General features: G+C 39.0%; 1 pseudogene; it reads right to left on the reverse strand.

Annotated features, from left to right (window-relative positions):
• Positions 1-12,114: 12,114 nt before the first annotated feature.
• Positions 12,115-13,572, reverse strand: LOC146617960 (uncharacterized; annotated as a pseudogene).
• Positions 13,573-18,448: the final 4,876 nt, after the last annotated feature.

The following is an 18,448-nucleotide window of genomic DNA, read 5'->3' on the forward strand; positions in this document are numbered from 1 at the left end:
GGAAACATCCAGAGGAAAACGTCCCCCTTTACTCCCGCCCTCGGCCCCTCCTCTCCTCACGTCTTTACCGGCAATGGATTTGGGACCAGAGAGCTTGAGAAAGGCCAAAGGTGAGTGAGGGAAAAGCATAGATGACTCTCAGATGGATTAGGTCTAAGTGATCCAGACTCTCCCACGCAATCACAACACCTAAGAGGTTATTTTCAGCAGACATCAGTCTGTTTAACCGGTCACAAAGATGGTACTTTTTACCGACAAGAAAGAAGGGCCTCTTTTACAAACAGCTCTCTTTAATAAGAGTTTTATCCTGCCTCCTACATATATCTATTATTGTATTTTCAAGAGCCGGCTATAAATAGCATTATTATTACAGCTATTCAAAGAAGCAGGTTTAGTGCCACAAGTCATACTAAGAATGTTTTACTGCACACAGCCGATTATTCAAACTGGCCTGAATAAGATTATCAGTGAATTAGTTGAGTGCAAATTTGACAAATTATGAATCCCCGTGCAGAGGTGGGTAAGCGCTCATTAATCTTGCATACATGTGAAAATGCAGCTGGGTGGCTTAACACTCTTAAACTCAAATTAACTGCGATCCATCATCTGCAGTATATCTCACTCTTCCAGGAAAAGGGACATGATAAGAGAGAGACTGCTTATCAAAAACCAAACACTGTACTCATTTGTATCTTTCAAACATTTCCAAGAAAAGCCTAAAGTTCTACTTCCAAAGTTGGATTTCATTCAAGGTGGATAAAGCCTCCTTCATGGCCTCCTGTAATGGATGATTATGGTATCTACTATCTATTAGAAAGACAAATTATTGCTGTAACAGGCTTGTGAATTTAGGAGACTTTATGAGCTGTTCTTGTATAAAGGGCACCAAAGGTTTTGCCACCCAAATCTCTTGGGTAGCAGCTTAACATAGGAAACACAGGTATCAGATTAAAGTCCAAACTATTTCGGTACTGATTGTGCCAAATAAGATTATACGATAACATATTTGTTGTCTTTTACACATTTTGATAACAAAATTGTGTTCTAATCAACCCAGTGCATGACATATGTATTGGATCACTTATCTCTATGCCTATTTTTCCCTACTGGGAAAAATGCCATGAAACTGTTCATACTGAATCTCTCTTCCTAATAAAATTAAACGTTTTATGGAAATACTGGCACTTCTACAGTTACATGAGACTTTATGAGAAAGAAAAGTTACTATTGCCAGAATTAGAAACTTATCAAGTGTGGAGAAGAAAAGCTAATTCGAACCATTCACTTCAGCTACTTTATACTTCTTTTTTCTTTCTATGTCCACACTACAATTCGATATCTACTCTTATCAACCACTCAAAGCTTTTTACACCATGAGGAAAGCACATTTAAATATATGCAGAAGCTAAATCACATAACTGATGTGTTTGTACAGCATTACAATCTAAGTATTAATTCCTTGTGTATGTATCTTTATTATTTTTGCCTATCGAAAGAATCATACTCTTCACCAAGATCTTACTGTCACTAAACACGCCTTTACAGCAACACAGATTGCATTCAGTCCAAAAAGTTTGAGCCAGATCTGCGGACGGCTTTTGTTAATAACTAATGAAATATGTGCCTATATGATGTTGTCACTCTGTTTGGCACAGCTGAGTCATTCACTGCTCTCAATAATATTTGCCTGTTTGTCTTGGAAAGATATGAGGTTTTTTTTTTTTTTACATGCAACATATCTTTTCTCAGTGTGTTTTTATTATATTCTATATATAGCTATTATACTGGTTCCCAACTAGAAGAAAGACTACAACTGACTGATGCCGGCGGCAATATGTTCATTACAACATAAGCACTCCACAGTTTTTGTTGTTCTTATATTGTAAAGCATGAATAGTTGTCTCTGTGCATTAGTGATGGTTTTTCTCTTTATCAGCAGCTAATAAGAAATATCATTCTTAGAGGAATCAAAAACTGGGACACTTTGAGCTGCAGAGCGAGCATTGCCTCAGTCATAGTACTCCAGCTCCCCCTCTCTCCTGTCAAGCACTTTCCCTCTCTCTCCCATTTTTTTATACTCATTCCTCACACAGCTCCCCTCTTCCAAGGCATTTTTCTCCCTCTCACCCTCATGTATTTCTTCTCCCGTTCCAAAATCTTTATCCCCTTTTGCCCTCCACCCACTTCTCTAATCAGACACAGTCATACATCAGTATCTCTCTAAAACCAGTCTCCCTCTATCTCTTTATCAGGCAGTCTTTCCTTTTCTCATAGTGCTCTATCCTGTGTTTTTCTCCTCCTCTCAAAATCCTCTTCTTACTTCTTTTGAGAGCTCTCACATGTGGATTTGATTGTTGCAGCTAACACAGCAGAAACAGCTGAAGGCTGGAGGATGGGGTATGGGAGTATGTTAGATAAAAATCCATTACATCAACTCATTTTCTCAGCAACTCGGTAAACAAGCCCTACCATGCTACCATGGCTGCTGATTTCTCATAATAGTTTTTCATATATATTTTTTAATCTGGATGTGACAGAGTCACTTAGATGGTCTTATGTAATTTGTTTATTTTGCCAAGCAAATAACTAATAAAATACCTTTGTGATACTTGTTAGAAAACGTAAATGATTAGAGACGCATCCACTGGAATCGGCCAGTTTGGAGATTCTCAGCCCCGACCGGTGACCTGCCAGTCAGCCTCATATAAGTCCAATTACAAGCTCGTCTGTTTATTGCAACTGCAACATATGCACAGCAGCACAAACAAATAGTCACGCATACACTCGCAACCTCATCCGAACATATTGTTAGCATGGGAGCTCCTCACTGTGAAAGTGAACGTTTGTCAGAGTAAACCACGTTGGAAGCAAAACAAACAAACATAATCACACAATTAAATCACGCTCACCCAGCTGAACATGGAGATTTTAAAGAAGCTAACAAAGGAAAAGTGACTCAAGCTAAAAGTATTCAGAGCACAAAGCCAACCACAAGTCAGCAGCCACAGAATCAGCCTCAGTATGAGGATCAAAGCGCTCAAAAAGGAAAATGAGTAAAAATGATGTGATTACCTGACATTCTTCTGTTAAAAAATCTGTTTCACCTGTTTTTGGTGAAATATGTCGGATCACTGGGTGTACAGTAGCTCATTTTCTATTATAAGTATAACTAATTATTTATTTATTTATTTATTTATTTATTTACTTATTCATTCATTGGGATTAATTATTTGGTCCTGTTTCCAGTAGCAGAGCACTTTATTTTCAGCCGTTTCAGTAAGAGAAGATACTGTAACTGCAGTTTGGTGGAAAATGTAAGGTTTCATAATTTCTTTTATTATGAAAGTTACAGTTACTGTCAGTTATAGAACGAAACCCAGAGTCAGCAAGAATCAGCAGGTCACACTTTGTAATTGGTGCATCTGTACTTATTGTGTATTACTTTAATTGCAAACTCACAGTATGTTAAACAAAAACTTTATTAACGAGTTACATTGTAACTCATTAACCCTCACAGTGGCAGTTAATTATGAACTACTGAGTCATGAAAGAGTTCTTTTCTTAAAAATGGGCTCAAAAGAAAGTCTAGTTTGAAGGCTTCCAATGGAAATTTGTTTGATTCAAGATGTTCACACCTTGGCTCATGTGACCGTAACACCACCAACTCCCAGGACAAACTCATAATGGGTTCAGTACCTGGTACTCTCATGACATGTCCTCGTGAGCCTGAAAAAAGTTCAGTTACTTTCAACGCAAGTGCTGAAGACTAACATGTCATGAATGACTGAGAAACAGCATACTGACACTAGATGATATTCACTGAGTCACACAGATGGGGGAAGTGAAAGCGATAAGCTGGGCTACAAGTGATTTGTACAGCAAGTTGCAGAGGTACAGCAACTATAAGCATGCTAAAGCAACTTAATTACCACACCCTATAAGATTTGACAACAGTTTACTAGACGGTTATCAACCAGTTGTTGATGAGAGCAACAAGGTCAGCTGATCTGCTTAACTTGCCTTTACTGTAAATAATTAAGTACAATGCATTTATAAAACTAAGTTTAAATACTTAATTCAACTTTTGTTCAAAAGTTATCAACAAAATAAATTATAATCAATAAAATATATAACATAAAAAATTGTGCCCAAAAGACAAACTAAGACTGCTACATAGAAACTACATACAAAATTTGGAGCTTTCTCTTGTGTGTTTTTAAGTTCTGGAAAGGCTCGGTACTTTGCTTTCTTCATACATGCTTTAAAAAAATACTTATTGCTAACATTTACTTGTGCTGTATGCATTCACTGAAGCAGCATAGTTTATTGAGTAGAAATATTCATTGGAAGAAAATTATTCAAGAAAAAAAGAGGGCTCCCAGTGGTATCTCTAATGGGAGTTGAAACAGGCAACAAAGTGTGTTTTTTTGCTGAATAAGCTGGATTCAATTAGATTCAAAATTAAAGTGATTTTATTGTCTAATTTACACCAAATTCATTCATCAATGAAGTACCCATCATCTCATGAAGCAGTTAAAATTTGCTATCTTACTAACAGGAAGAGAAATTTAGAAATCCTCTAATTGTGCTTGTTATACATTCTTGACTGATCATTCATTAGGAACTTGTTATTTATTTATTTTATTGATTATGTAACACTTTGTTTTTTCACTTGGAAGATTGAATGATTCCTCTTGGTTTTCATTCACAAATTCCTTCTGTGCATTACCATGGTTTCTGCGAACAACAAGTCTGACAAACATGATGACATTGTGACAATGTTCCCCTTCATGCATTTGCTGATTTGACCACAGAGTGGAGAGCCACAGCTAGAGTCAAAGTTTCATCTGGTTGCCCATTTATTGACATAGAGCCACTGGATAACGAGACTCCGAGCCACCAACTGACCGAGAATGACAGCACTGATGGACGAGAGGACTCAGAGCCGTGACCGAGCAGGAAACGCAACAACAAGAACTGCAGATGAGAGCAAAAAGGCTGGGTTAAACGAGACTGGAAACGGCCATAAGGCTGGGCGGATCCACCCAAAAAGTTGATGATTACAAGAATGAATCTTCGAAGTAACAGCAACAAAAACAACTGGGTCAGCCAAGTGATCAATAACTAGGATCTCTAACTGCAGTTTTTTATTCTATAGGACTTAGATGAAAAGAGGAAATAAAATCCCGCAGAATGCTCAGAGTTGATTGTAATGTCCAGGAGATAAATGAGAAACAGGAAATTGAGCATGCACAACATGAGCAATTCTGCTTTCTGCATTGCTTATTCCACTTCAATCCCTTCTTTCTTGTTTATTTATTTATTTACTTTTACTTATTTATTTTGTTCTTCAGTGGAATTCTTGGTAGAGAAAGAGAGAAAACGAATCATTTGGTTTTTGGGTCGTGGACAGAATTGTTTGCAGGGAGTTTTCCCACACCGCAAAACACTCCAAGATGTTTTACATTGTCATCACCTAAGGATGGCACTCCCAAACCCCAGTGACTGAGTTCCTCTTCCATGTGTTATTAATTAGTACTGGTACTTGTGCTAATCTCGCTCGAAGAACTGGAATGATTTTGGAATGATTTAAGCCAAATATGTTGCCCACTTTGACCAAATTCCCCAGAAGTCATGCCAGGAAAAAGTTGCTCACATCTACAGTTTTGTGAAGCTGCTTTCAGACTGTCAGCCATGTCTTTCTATAGCTCCCCCGCCAGCTTAGTGGGCTCAGTCACGTATAAGGTGCGTCTCCTTTCTTCTTTCCACTTCTGCACACTAAGCAACTTAGCAAAAAAAAGTTATTTTCATAACGTAAACATTTCACTTTGCTTTGAGACACTCTTTTCTTCTCCAGAATGCACATTAAGGCCTCTACGATTGACTGGGAGACTTTGGGTGCTGTTGGCAGGATGTGGTTTGCTGTTAGCTTGCTCAGGTAAGCCATTTATTCCTATTAGTGCTGATTGTGAAATAGTGCTTTATTCTTCTTTTACCTGTCATGGCTGCCAGATGTAGGCCTGTCGCACTCCGCGACTACAACGCTGACAAGAGAGTCAAAGGCATAGCCCCAAGTGTGGAGCTAATTGGTTTTCGTGTGGATTTCTCACTCCATTGGAAAGCACGAGCAACTTATCTTTTAGAAAAACAGATTTTTCCTTCTTTCTTGCTTTCGATTTATTTCAACCTTCCCTGAAGCATTTGCTTATGAAACACATTGCCCTACATCACTTTCTATTAGACCACTTAACACAGAGATAGATTTGAGTTTGTTGAAAGGAATCGTGCACCTTGACCTTAATTATGTAAGACAAAGAAAAACTGCTGTAAAAATAATAGCAGGCTACATTTATTAGGCACAGAGTTAAACTGAAAATGTGTTAGGGCTTTTGTTATTGTTTATAATGGAGAGGTTTTAAGATCAGATACTTAAGCTCTCGTCTGAGATTTTAATTAATTTTGTGTTTGTCTGGGTATGTATGCCAACACTGAGTCACTGCAGTCATGCGAAACTTTATGGACGTATTCATGTAGGTGGCTGCAGCTGTTTTCCAAACTTATCTGGCTCCAAAATCTTGTCAACATATGCCTTACACATTTTACTTCTCAAATCCAAAAGCGGCTGTGTCCTGGACACTTTAACTGTCCTATTAGCAATTAACTCAGTAACGGAAATAACAGGACTTGAGTGCACCATGGTGATGGGCAAAAGTTCCAAATATGCGCTATTCTGTTCAGAAGATGGAAAAAACAAAAGGATGAAAATAATCAGCAAAAGATGTGTGACCAAGCAGTGGAACTGGCTGTCTTTTATTATAGAGGAAATAAATTTAAGAATGAGATCAAAAGAGAGATGACTGCACCGTGATTCAGTTTAGCGTGAGTACCTGGACATCGTCGGGGCTTTACATTCAGGGCAAGTAGATCTAACTCTTAAATGGGGGACAGCGAGGAGATGAATGGGATTGATTACACCAAAACATTAGATATAACAAACCACTAATCTGATGGTCCATCGGCAGTCGTACATCTTCATTTATCATCCACCTTCCTGTCCGTCAGCACCGTGGCTCAGGGGCAGTCCTGAAGCCAGACAGGGTAAACTCCTTTCTGCATGAGGATTTCATGACTCAGCGCCAAAGCATCCATCAGTCTGTCTATATCTGTTCGAGGGCCTTCCAAAGGTAAGTATATGCTCCCTAAAGATATCCTGCAGATCTACATTTTCTTAATGAAGTCCTGAATGTCTGGGATTATATGTTTGATGAGATAAAAAGTGCTCTGATTTGGAAACCGGATCAAATTCAGCTGTCTTTGCAAATATGTGTTTTCCGCTTGTGGGCACTTATTAGCTTTCTGCTGTATGCAATCCATTGCACAAGCGTGCATTTTTTTGCATTATCTGGTTTGCTAATTAACTCAATCTGCTCACTTAAATGCTATTATGAATATCCTGTTATTATTTCGATCCAAATGCAATTTGTGCAGAAGGCTGAGAGGTATCCTACAGTGTGGAAAACAAAAACCTTCTCTAATAATGGAAGGCAGACTTTCAGAAGTTTTGGGTAAGAAAAGGATTCTGACATCTTTATTAAGCAGAAATCTACAAATAACAAGTCACGTACAGTAACCATACACCATAAGTGTTGCTAAAAGGTGCATGTTGGAAAGCTTAGTTATCCCACAAGTGGAAATGAAAACCAGAGTTTTGTAGAGCTGACTAACAGAGGCTTTATTTCCTGAACAGATGGCTAAACTGTTTCCTTTTACCACTAATGCTAACGTGTTCATTAAAACGGTTTTGTGGAGGTCAGGGAGTACCAGGCCTTCTATCTGTTATCAGAAGGTGCAGAGACACATCATCTGCTTCAGAGACACTGGTCCATCAAACTCTCAGGCAATTACACTGAGAGCTGAGAGGTCAGGGAGTAGGGGAGGAAGGAATGAGCCTGCCGGATCAGCTTATCAGATGGCCCGGGAACAGCTGAGGATACTGGCGGCTCTTTTTTCAGAAGTCGAGAGAGTTCAGTGCAGAGTGGGAGAGCAAAGGTCATGAATTGAAGTCTTATTTCACAGATTTCTTTATCGGGGATCTTTTAAAATATTCAGACCCAGCCGCAGAAGGGTGTGACTGTATTAGAATAATTTTAACGCATAAAGTACTCTACGGTGAATCAGCAGGAACCTTTTTACAGACAAGTACAGTACAAATATGTGCTCATTGACCACTATATTAGGTACACCTGGTCAACTGCTCGTTAACACATATTTAGTCTGCTAATCACATGGAGGCAACCTATAAAGCTTTTAGGCATATAGACAGGGCCAAGACAACCTGCTGTAGTGTAAACTGAGTATCAGAATGGAAAAATGGTCATTTTCAATTCAATTCAATTTTATTTATATAGCGCCAAATACAACAAAAGTCGCCTCAAGGCGCTTTATATTGTACAGTAGATACAGAGGAAAAACCCAACAATCACATGACCCCCTATGAGCAAGCACTTTGGCGACAGTGGGAAGGAAAAACTCCCTTTTAACAGGAAGAAACCCCCGGCAGAACCAAGCTCAGGGAGGGGCGGGGCCATCTGCTGCGACCGGTTGGTGTGAGGAAAGGAAAACAGGATAAAGACATGCTGTGGAAGAGAGACAGAGATTAATAACAGTGACTTTATGTGGTTGCTGATGCCAGATGAGCTGGTCTGATTGTTTCATCTGCTGGTTGTCCCACACAACCATTTTTAGGGTGAGAAAATATCCATCAAGTGGCAGTTCTCTAAGCAAAAGTGTGTTGTTAGGCTACGTCTACACTAATCCGGATAAATTTGAAAACAGTGTTTTCGTCCACACTATGGTTTTCAATCGTTTTCATCCACACTGAAAACGCTACGTTCCTGTACTGTGCATGCGTGAAATGTAAGATGATTTGACCTGCGTCCTTTCCGTCGCGGCAAAATGTTGAGAAAAGGTGTTGCGTTTTATCTGGTGCTATCTGAAGCATGTACAAACTGATATTAATCTTTAATAGGCTGTCAAAATTGAGAGCAAACAAAACTGCTGTAGAATGCCATCCGCCACCTTAGGCTACGTTCACACTGCAGGCGAAAGCCCTATGCGACCCATATCCGATCATGGTATGACAGTGTGAAAGGCACAAATCCGATATTTTCAAATCCGATCTGGGTCACTTTCGTATGTGGTACTGAATCCGATACATATCCGATGTTTTAGAAAGTGACTGCTGTTTGAACGGTTATGTCGCATTAAATCCGTCTTTTATGTCACTGACACAAGACAGACGCCAATTATCAGCGCCGGAGAAGACATCGCGAACGCTTCCTGGCCATCCAGCGTAGATGTCAGTGAAACTGTTGGGAAGACAACGTGAACATTTTATTTGTACTGTATAATCTGCAGATTCTGACAGAAATCTGCAGCTATCCTTTGAAGCACCGCTCTTCTAAAACAGCAATAAGGATCATTATTAGGTTATTTACATTATTATGTAAATAACAAAATAACTTAAAGCAAAAATTGGGAAACGTAAAGTCTGAATTCTTTATATTAAGGGCCATCAGTCAAACAATATTGTTTGCTCTGGGTCTAAACAGAGCGCTTTGTGTGCGACGTCTTCTTTTGCGCATGCGAGCCGCTTTGAGCGTTCACACTAGAGCGCGTTTGCTGTCACATTTTATTTGTAGTGTGAACAAGCAGACAAAAAAATAGGATTTGATCAAAAAATCTGAATTGAGCATCAAGACCTGCAGTAAGAAAGTAGCCTTAGTTGAAATGGTCACATGACTGCATCATATGACTTAAAATGCATCATCGTTTTCAAAAGCCTCCATTTTCGCAGTCCACACTGCGACGCAAAAACAGCGTTTTCATTCAAATGTATCCGCTTTGGAGACGTTTTCAAAAAGCTCAGTTTTCCTTGACCAAAAATGCCGTCTCAGTGTGGACGGGAGGCCAAAACGGAGGGAAAAAGATGCGTTTTCAAACAAAAACGTATCAGTGTGGACATGGACTGAGAATTCAGACGAGAATGGCAGGACAGGAAGACAACTGTAACTTAAATAACCACTTATTACACCCGAGGAATCCATCTCTGAATGCACAACAAATCAAACCTAGAAACTGATGCACTAGGGAGGGAGGGAGGGGAAACAGGAGGACAAAGGAGGGGGGGAACAACTAAGCTGTAGTGCCTCTTCACCTCACTGTGCAATACCTTTTGTGCAATACTTTTGTAAATAGTCAACGGTGCAATAGACTCAATACTTGAAATGTGCAATTCACTTGTATTTTTATTTTTATTCCTATTTATTCTATTTATCCCCTTCGTATATTTTATTTATATTGTCTCTGTATTTATATATATGTGTGTGTGTGTATATATATAATATTCTGTAACTCTGTAACTTCTGTCGGTGCTGTGCTTTTTTGGAAATCGAATTTCCCAGAGGAACCCACCCGAGGGATTAATAAAGTTCTATCTAATCTAATCTAATCTACAGCCACAGAAGACCACACCAGGTGCTACTTCTGTCAGCTAATAACAGGAAACGCAAGCTACAGTTTGCATGGACTCACCAAAATTGGACAATTGAAGACTGAAAAAATGTTGCCTTGTCTAATGAGTATGACATTTGGTGCGACTCCTATCAACTGTTCAGGCTGTTGGTGGTGGTGTAATAATTATATATTTTCTTGGAACATTTTAGGGCCCTCAGTTCCTAATGAGCATCATTTTGTAGCTACATATGTCAATCTTTTCATGACCACAGTGTACCCAGCTTTTGATGGTTGTCCCAAAGCTCAAATCACTTCAAACTAGTTTCTTGAAAATGACAATAAGTTCAATGTACTCAAATGGCCTCCACAGTCACTACATCTCAATCTAACATAGCAACTTTTTGGGATGCGATGGAACAGGAGATTTGTAGCATGGATGGGAACCCAACAAATCTGCAGCAACTGTGATTCTATCATGTCAATATAGGCGGAAACCTCTGAGGATCGTTTCCAGCACCTTGTTGAATTTCTGGCATGGAGAATTAAGGCAAGAAAGTAAATGGGGGCGGGGGGTCCAAATCAGTACTAATACCTAATAAAGTAGCCGGTGAGCAGACCCAATATTGAGTTTGTCATCTTTCTGCCTCTGGCTCAACCCTCCAAACCTCATCTTCATTTTTTTCTTTTTTTCTTTTTTAATCTGTGAACCGGTGATTAGGTCAGCTAGCAAGATGCCCCAGACTTTTAAGTTCATTCCCCTAAAGCTGGAATGACAGTTAGTGGCAACTAGCCACATTACTGAGAAAGATGCCAGAATTGAGGGATGGAGAATTCATTTTCTCAGTAAGAGAAGCTTTTATTGAAATATGAATATGCAAACAATGAGACAGAAATATGAGGTTTCAGCTCACTGACAAATGTCAATAATTCATGATGAGTGGCTTACAGCGAGACCAATCCCTCTAAAAGGCAGTAATGGGTCATTCCTACTATTCGGTGCCATTTCAGTGTGATCACTCTTCATCAAAAAATACAAAATTTTGAATTATTTTAACATTTCATCTAAAAGAGGGATTTTCAACCTATAAGAAAAATGTATTGGTCCAGCTAAGGATATTATATTATAATATTTTTTAAAATCAAAGTCTTTACCATGACGTGCCAAATGTCCACCCTGTTACAGGACATTCAATTTTCTATTAATAACTGTTTTGAATGCACAGTTATAGTAATATTTACATTTTCTAAAAGCTACAATGTCCCTTTTTAAAATCTGCAAGGAAATTTCAAGGAAGTATTTTAAACAAGCATTATATTGAAAGAAGACAGGTTCAGTTTTAAGACACAGTGTAATTTCAAAAGATTGTTTTTAGATTCAAAGGGAATATTAAAAAAAAATTGGCTCCATTTTTAAGTAACTTAATTTTGCTGATTCATTCCCTCCCAATAACCAAAGAGACATGCATTATGTTTGTTGATTTGATTTAATTAACAAAAGAAACACACAGGTAACAGGGTGGACAGAGGAGAAACAGGGTGGACAGGAGGTAACAGGGTGGACATAACATCAGTGACAAAAAATACCACCTTAAAGAAACTTCAAAAATCTACATGTAGCAGACATTCATCGTTTCTCAGATTTTCTCTCAGTTGTCTGTAGGCCCTATACTGCCATCGGATATTAAAGACGTGCCGCCTAAATCTGAGTAGTCCGTCATGAAATTCCCCTGCAAGTGCATCCTCTGTTGTCATGACAGTTGTCTTCACTGTAATTGTTGACTTTTTACCAGATACCTCTCCATCATTTAATTTTTCATTCTCTTCTAGAGACCACTTGGTAAAGGCTATCTCTGTGTTGTTAGGAGGTCTCAAGAGTGTGTGTGTTGTACTGAAACAGTCTTTGCACTCACCATATGCACAGACTTTGGATTTAGCATCACACATTGTTGCATCTACCATCTCTTCAATGTGTTTTGTTGCTGACAGACCTTGGACATACAGGGCATTGGCCATGAACTGTAAGTTCTCATGTGTCCTGCACTGACAGGTTTCACGATCAGCTTCTGTGGGCACCACAACCCAAAATGGTCTTAAGGTGCAGAAACAAGAATATGAGACCTGATGCTCAGTTTCTGAAAGAAACTTATGGTGCAGATTCTTCAGTGAATCAGTTAGCAAACGTTTCTGTTTTTTTATTTTCTTTTGAGTTAGTTTGCTTTCGTCCTGTTGTCATCCGACTGACGTCATCTCTTAAGAAGAAGGCCTTTATTTTCTGCTTGCAATCAACTGGTAATCTATTGCTTTCCTTTCTTTCAAAGGTTATGAGCCCTCCATCTTGTCTTTGACCACGCTTTTTTGAAAAGCCTAGAGCTGTCTGTGCAGCCCTCTGTAGCCTGTATTTCTTTATAATTTTTCCTATTGTCGTTTTTGCAATAATTTGCCTCTCTCGTTCCTTTTTGGTGTTTTTGTATTTATTCCTGATTTCCTCAATGATTGATTCCTGCAGTAATAGTCTTTTCCTAATTGTGTTGCTAACTGTTTCATGACGCAGCAGTGCATCCACTTTAGAACGTGGGGATTTTTTTTCCCCACCCAAACGCTGGCACCTCTTCTTGTATTTTTCTTTTTTTCTCTTTTCCTTTTCCAACAAGGCCTTTAGCTCTTTAATTTCATTCTTGAGTCTCCTTCTTCCCTGTCTAATATTCCTTCGTCCAACAATGTATTGCCTACAACACAGGAAATATTGTCACAATTATTATATATATATGTTTAGATAAATGTTTAGATACAGTATAAGATAGACGTTGGATATTATATGTTTATAATGTATTAGGCAGGTAGACTCACACACACACACACACACACACCCACACACTCACTCTCTCTCTCTCTCTCTCTCTCTTTTTAGGGCAAAATCACGTTTTATCATTCAAATACAAAATCTACCTAATCAGCAAAGCATTGAACTGTCAACTCTTCTTCTAACCTTGAGGGTCCTGGTTGCGGGGTATTTTCTGGCTCTAGGGAATATTCTGGACTTAGGGGAGGAGTATTCATAGCCTCAAATTCTGTCCTGCCTTTGGCACTAGCCCTCTGCTTTCTTTTCCTTTCTCGCCACTGCTTTCTCTGTGCTCTCTTCTGTCGTTCACTGAGATCTGCCACTTTCTTTTTTTCCCCCTTCCTCTCTGTCCTTTCTCCACTTCTCTTTCTCTTTATTGAGATATATCTGTCTTCTCTCAGGGTCAGCATCACGACGTGCTCGGTAGCGCCGCTGCTTCTCCGCAGCAGACATTGGTGCCATTCCCTGAAAAATGTATACTATTCAAAATCTTCTAAAAGTATATATATACAGGTTAATAATAATTACCAATACACACTTGTATAAATAACCCTAAACACTAAACTTCTATCATCTTACGTCCCCCCGTTACCATGTGTCCCCCCTGTTACAGTGCATAGCAATAACAGGGGTGACGGTATCAGGGGGGAGATTTTATGCTAAACTTAGCCATTACTACTAGTATGATGAACAACAAGCTAGTACATGGTGACCACTAAGAACCATTTTTAACATGTTTATTAGCCATATTATAAAAATTACAAAAAAAAAATTGTTTCCACTATTAATAAGCGTAACAGGTTGGACGTGTTATGCTTTGCCACATTACAAAATCTTGCTAAAACATTGAAAAAAGGGTTGATTAAAGAGTGGTACTTACTCGTCTTCTTCTTGAAAGTTTTCCCTCCAAAATATGTTACATCCGGGAGTGTCATGTGACTAAAAGAATAATCAGGTGATGTGTTCTATGGAATTCTTATCAGAGTAACAGGGGTGACAGTTGATTCAGGGACACAACATTTTTTAAAGATTTTAAGTATTAAACATGCATTAATAATAAAAAAGAACATTTGATGAGGAACATTAGAAATAAGCCAATCCAGAAATGATGAAAAATCTAGATTTCTTTTTTTTTTTTTTAAGTTATATTTGTAACTGAAGTCGAGCAAGCATGACTGGGGACATAGTACTTTAGTGACTTGTGCTAAAATAAAAGTAATTTACTTTTAATGTATTTATCCTGTGTATATATCAATGTGTTCTATGGTAGAGGGGGGTTAAACATACAAGAAAATGGTTTAGAAATAAGCATTAGACAAGTTTTACACTAAATATACCATATTATGTCATTAGGACTCAAATGGCACCGAATAGTAAGAATGACCCTACTATAAAGTAAATATTTTATGAATGTCAAAGCTCAACTCTCTCTTTGTAGTTGTTCACATGAACAGAGACTTCATGTGCTCAAAAGAAAAAAAGGAATAAAAATTCTGGATGTCTGGAAGCGATGAGTCCACATTCCCGGTCACTGAAATCTTTGATCCATTTCTCCCCAGGTTCATCATGTTTGCCATGTCTGTGTTTTACATGGTCATCTATAAGTAAATATGACTTCACTGTCAACTGCACATCACGGGGGTTTCACAGGAGTACTCCACCAAATGCAGCGGATAATAAACCACCAGCTGGGTATCTTACAATGACCTGCACAGACTGAAACCAAATGGTCCTGGCTTACACTGGGATGCTGTACGGACCAGTGGAAATCCAGCCAATGAAATCCACCACCTGAGCGGCCCGAGGAATGTTTCTCTAAAGCATGGTTCATATCTCCTTCATGTATCTTAAAAAAAAATCATTTTATATTTATTTTTATGGCACTAGATCCTTTTGCTCTTCCTGCTTGGAGGATGATTTAAAACATGCCATTCTTGTAAAAGCGTTCTTCTTAGAACCCAAATGTGTTTCTGTCCCTTTGAAGATACAATCCTCTCCATATGTAACCGACTCATTCTTAATGTCTGTCTTCACCCATTCACTTTGTCTGCAGTTGATAATGCCCGAAGAGAGCTTAAGGCTGAGAGTATAAACAAGCTTCGTGCATATCTTGCCAGCACTTAATGCATAACATGATCTCCATCTACTAAATGTGCACATTTATCCTGCTAAAATAGTCAAAAATGCAATGACCTGTACTCATTAACTGTAATCTGCGCAACGCCAAAAGGAAAAGGACTGTGTTTATTTTGACTCGAGCAAAACAATCTCCATCGCCATTCCATTCTCCTGCCAGATTAATTGACATAATTGACTTTTGTTTGCAACAGAAGGTAGAAGGCAGACTCCTCGACACCGCCAGCCTGGCAGCCAGAAACAACTGGAGCGCTACGTAGCCGCTTTCTGTGACGAGACAACGAGGCAAGCACTTTGAGTAATTTAGCACGATTTAGTCTATATATCTGTTCAGATCACTTGTAGCAGTGTAGAAATTCTTTGCCCTCCGTGCGCAACAACATAAAGCAAACCAGAGATCTAAAGAAAAATTTTTCTCAAACACGTCCCCCTGCTTTTCAGCTATAGACATTTTTGTCAGGAAGATATGTCAATTATGCGGCGTGGTCTCCATCAACAGCTCAGCACTTCTTTTAAAACATTTTCCCTGCCAGAGTGGCGATCTATCAGCAAAGTGTTGGGTATACAGGACCCCCGTTGACATATATGGGATACTCAAGAGACATCATTCAGCATTTTCTGACTTTCTGACCTCATCTCTCTGACTCTTGTCATTGGCTAACATAAGCCCTGAACCTAGCTTCCTGGGCACACACATACGCTAAGGAAGTGGAAATTACCTGTTAATGCTGTCAATGCTTCAATGCTTCAATGCTTTTTGCAAAGCAGACTGATGAAACCTCCACCACCTCCATTACCCAGCATATTAAGAAGACAAAGAAGTTGTCATTGGGGGTGAGGCGGTTTTATCTCCCCAATGGGGTACTCTAGAAACCAAAATTATGCAAGGTATTAAAATATTAACACTTTTAGCTGCAGAACGACGCTGGCTTAATATACCGACTACAAGCTCGCTTGCGCCATATTTTGTTATTTCTTTCAATAAATCCCTCTGCTCATAAGGAATACCTGATAGCACTGCTTATGGCTTTTATGCACTCGTTTTATAATGCACTGTAAAGAAACACAGCCTTTGTGGTATTAGGAACATCACAGATTCAGTGAGACTAAGAGAAAATGCTTAGAAGTAATCAAGTTCCCTGACTGTATTTTCCCTCGGCCATCTGGTAGCTATTGAACACTGTTTTGGATACTTTGAAAAAGAGCCCATAGCTTACTCATTATACACACACTCGTTCCCTCTCACTGTAGCTCCCTGCCCCTCCTCTATTTGTGGATGTCTCTTATCCTTTCCCTTCTTTTCTTTTCCCCCCTTTTCTTTTGCTGCCTGTGTCTCCCTCACCAGACCAGTTCAGTTAGGAAGATGCATTACTTAATGAGGTAATTGGTCTAATGTCTCTGGGGTACAATGAAAAATGCCACAGTACAGCATGCCATTGTGGTCAAGTTTCAACCTAAAGTCAGACTCTATGAAGCATTTCTGGATGTCAGGATCTTGGCTTGTCATTCACAGCTTCGAGTCTTTTTTTTTCTTTTTTTAGGGTTGTTTTTTTTTTTTTTCTCTTAAATTAAAAAAAAAATCTGGCAATCCTGAGTTTATGGTACTGTGAATGTCAAGGACAGCGTTTGCCAGCAGCAGCCACTCAGGCATTTTTAACTGGTCAATTTCAATGATTATGGCAACACTGACGGGGCTAAAATGTGCTGCTGTTGAAACGAAACGTTCGCTCCACTGCGGGGGATCATGATTTCTGGTATGTGACCTTGTGGTTGACATGGAACCACAAAAGTAGTGATCCTGTTCCATCTCTCTACAATTTTCCATCCAGCTCCATTTGTTTTTCATTTGGAGAAACAAAACTGTTCACCCTTTTCCTTCTGTGAAAACATGGCATCCCAGAAGGAAGTATCAATCACGGGAACGGCTGTATCGTGACTACATCAATAAACCGTATCAGACACCGGACATCAGAGTTAAAGAAGAGATGACACGAAAAGTTGCAAAGCTCGGCGCTTATCTGTGACAGGCTGTGGAGCACACATAATCATGTAACTTTAGCATATCACACATAGCAGGACGAGAGAGGGTAATGCAGAGAGCTCTGTCGGCCGAAACAGCACCTATGCATGAAACATGAATCTTCTAGTGGGAGGAAATGCAGACAGTGGAAACATTGTCAGTATATGAATCAGCGAATAAGAGTGTGGGAGAGTGAAACTGTTGGTCGAGGCAGTCTTACTATTCTAGTTGAGACAGTTTTTGCACTTAATAATAACCACTTTCTTGTTAGCAAAAAATAAAATAAAATAGGAGCGACTGCATGATTGTGAGAATTACTGCACATCCGACCGGATAATCATATACTCCTGAAAGCTTCTTTTAATCTTATGACAATTTGGATGGGGAACAAAGCACTTTTGGAAAATTGTATCATAAATTTTATGTTACCATTTGAGTCTGTTTAAGTGCTCAACAAGAACATCTTAATGACAGATTTAAAGAGCTGAATTCGGTCCTGATTACGGTGACTCTGGTAATTCCATCGTTCTGCTTCCATTAAAGTGATGAGAGAAAAGCAGGTTTCAGTATACTCTCACAGTCCCGGTGGGCCAGTGGCATATACGGTAAGCGCAATGAATTAGAAAAAGTATGCAATCGTTCCCACTATCATAGGATGCCATGAACTCACCATTCCCAGTGGTTAAAGATGAACCCTGATTTAAGGACTGGATTTACAAACAAACTGAGGGGCGCTCTTCGGGTCAGGATGATTAGATTTCAGGACACTGAAAGACAACTCTTTGAAACTATAGAAACTGTTTAAAGAGAAACAAAACGGTTATTGCCTTAATAACCCAAATCTGACCTTTGCCCCTTAAAATTTTGCAAAAAAAAAACTTCTCTACATAATTAAGCTTGGCTGATGTCACAATTAAACAAATGCAGTTTTTGCAAAT

The sequence above is a fragment of the Diplotaxodon limnothrissa genome, linkage group LG15 (genome assembly GCF_057381915.1).
Source record: "Diplotaxodon limnothrissa isolate DT_005_m linkage group LG15, D_limnothrissa_male_GT1.1, whole genome shotgun sequence".
In the NCBI taxonomy this organism is placed as follows: domain Eukaryota; kingdom Metazoa; phylum Chordata; class Actinopteri; order Cichliformes; family Cichlidae; genus Diplotaxodon; species Diplotaxodon limnothrissa.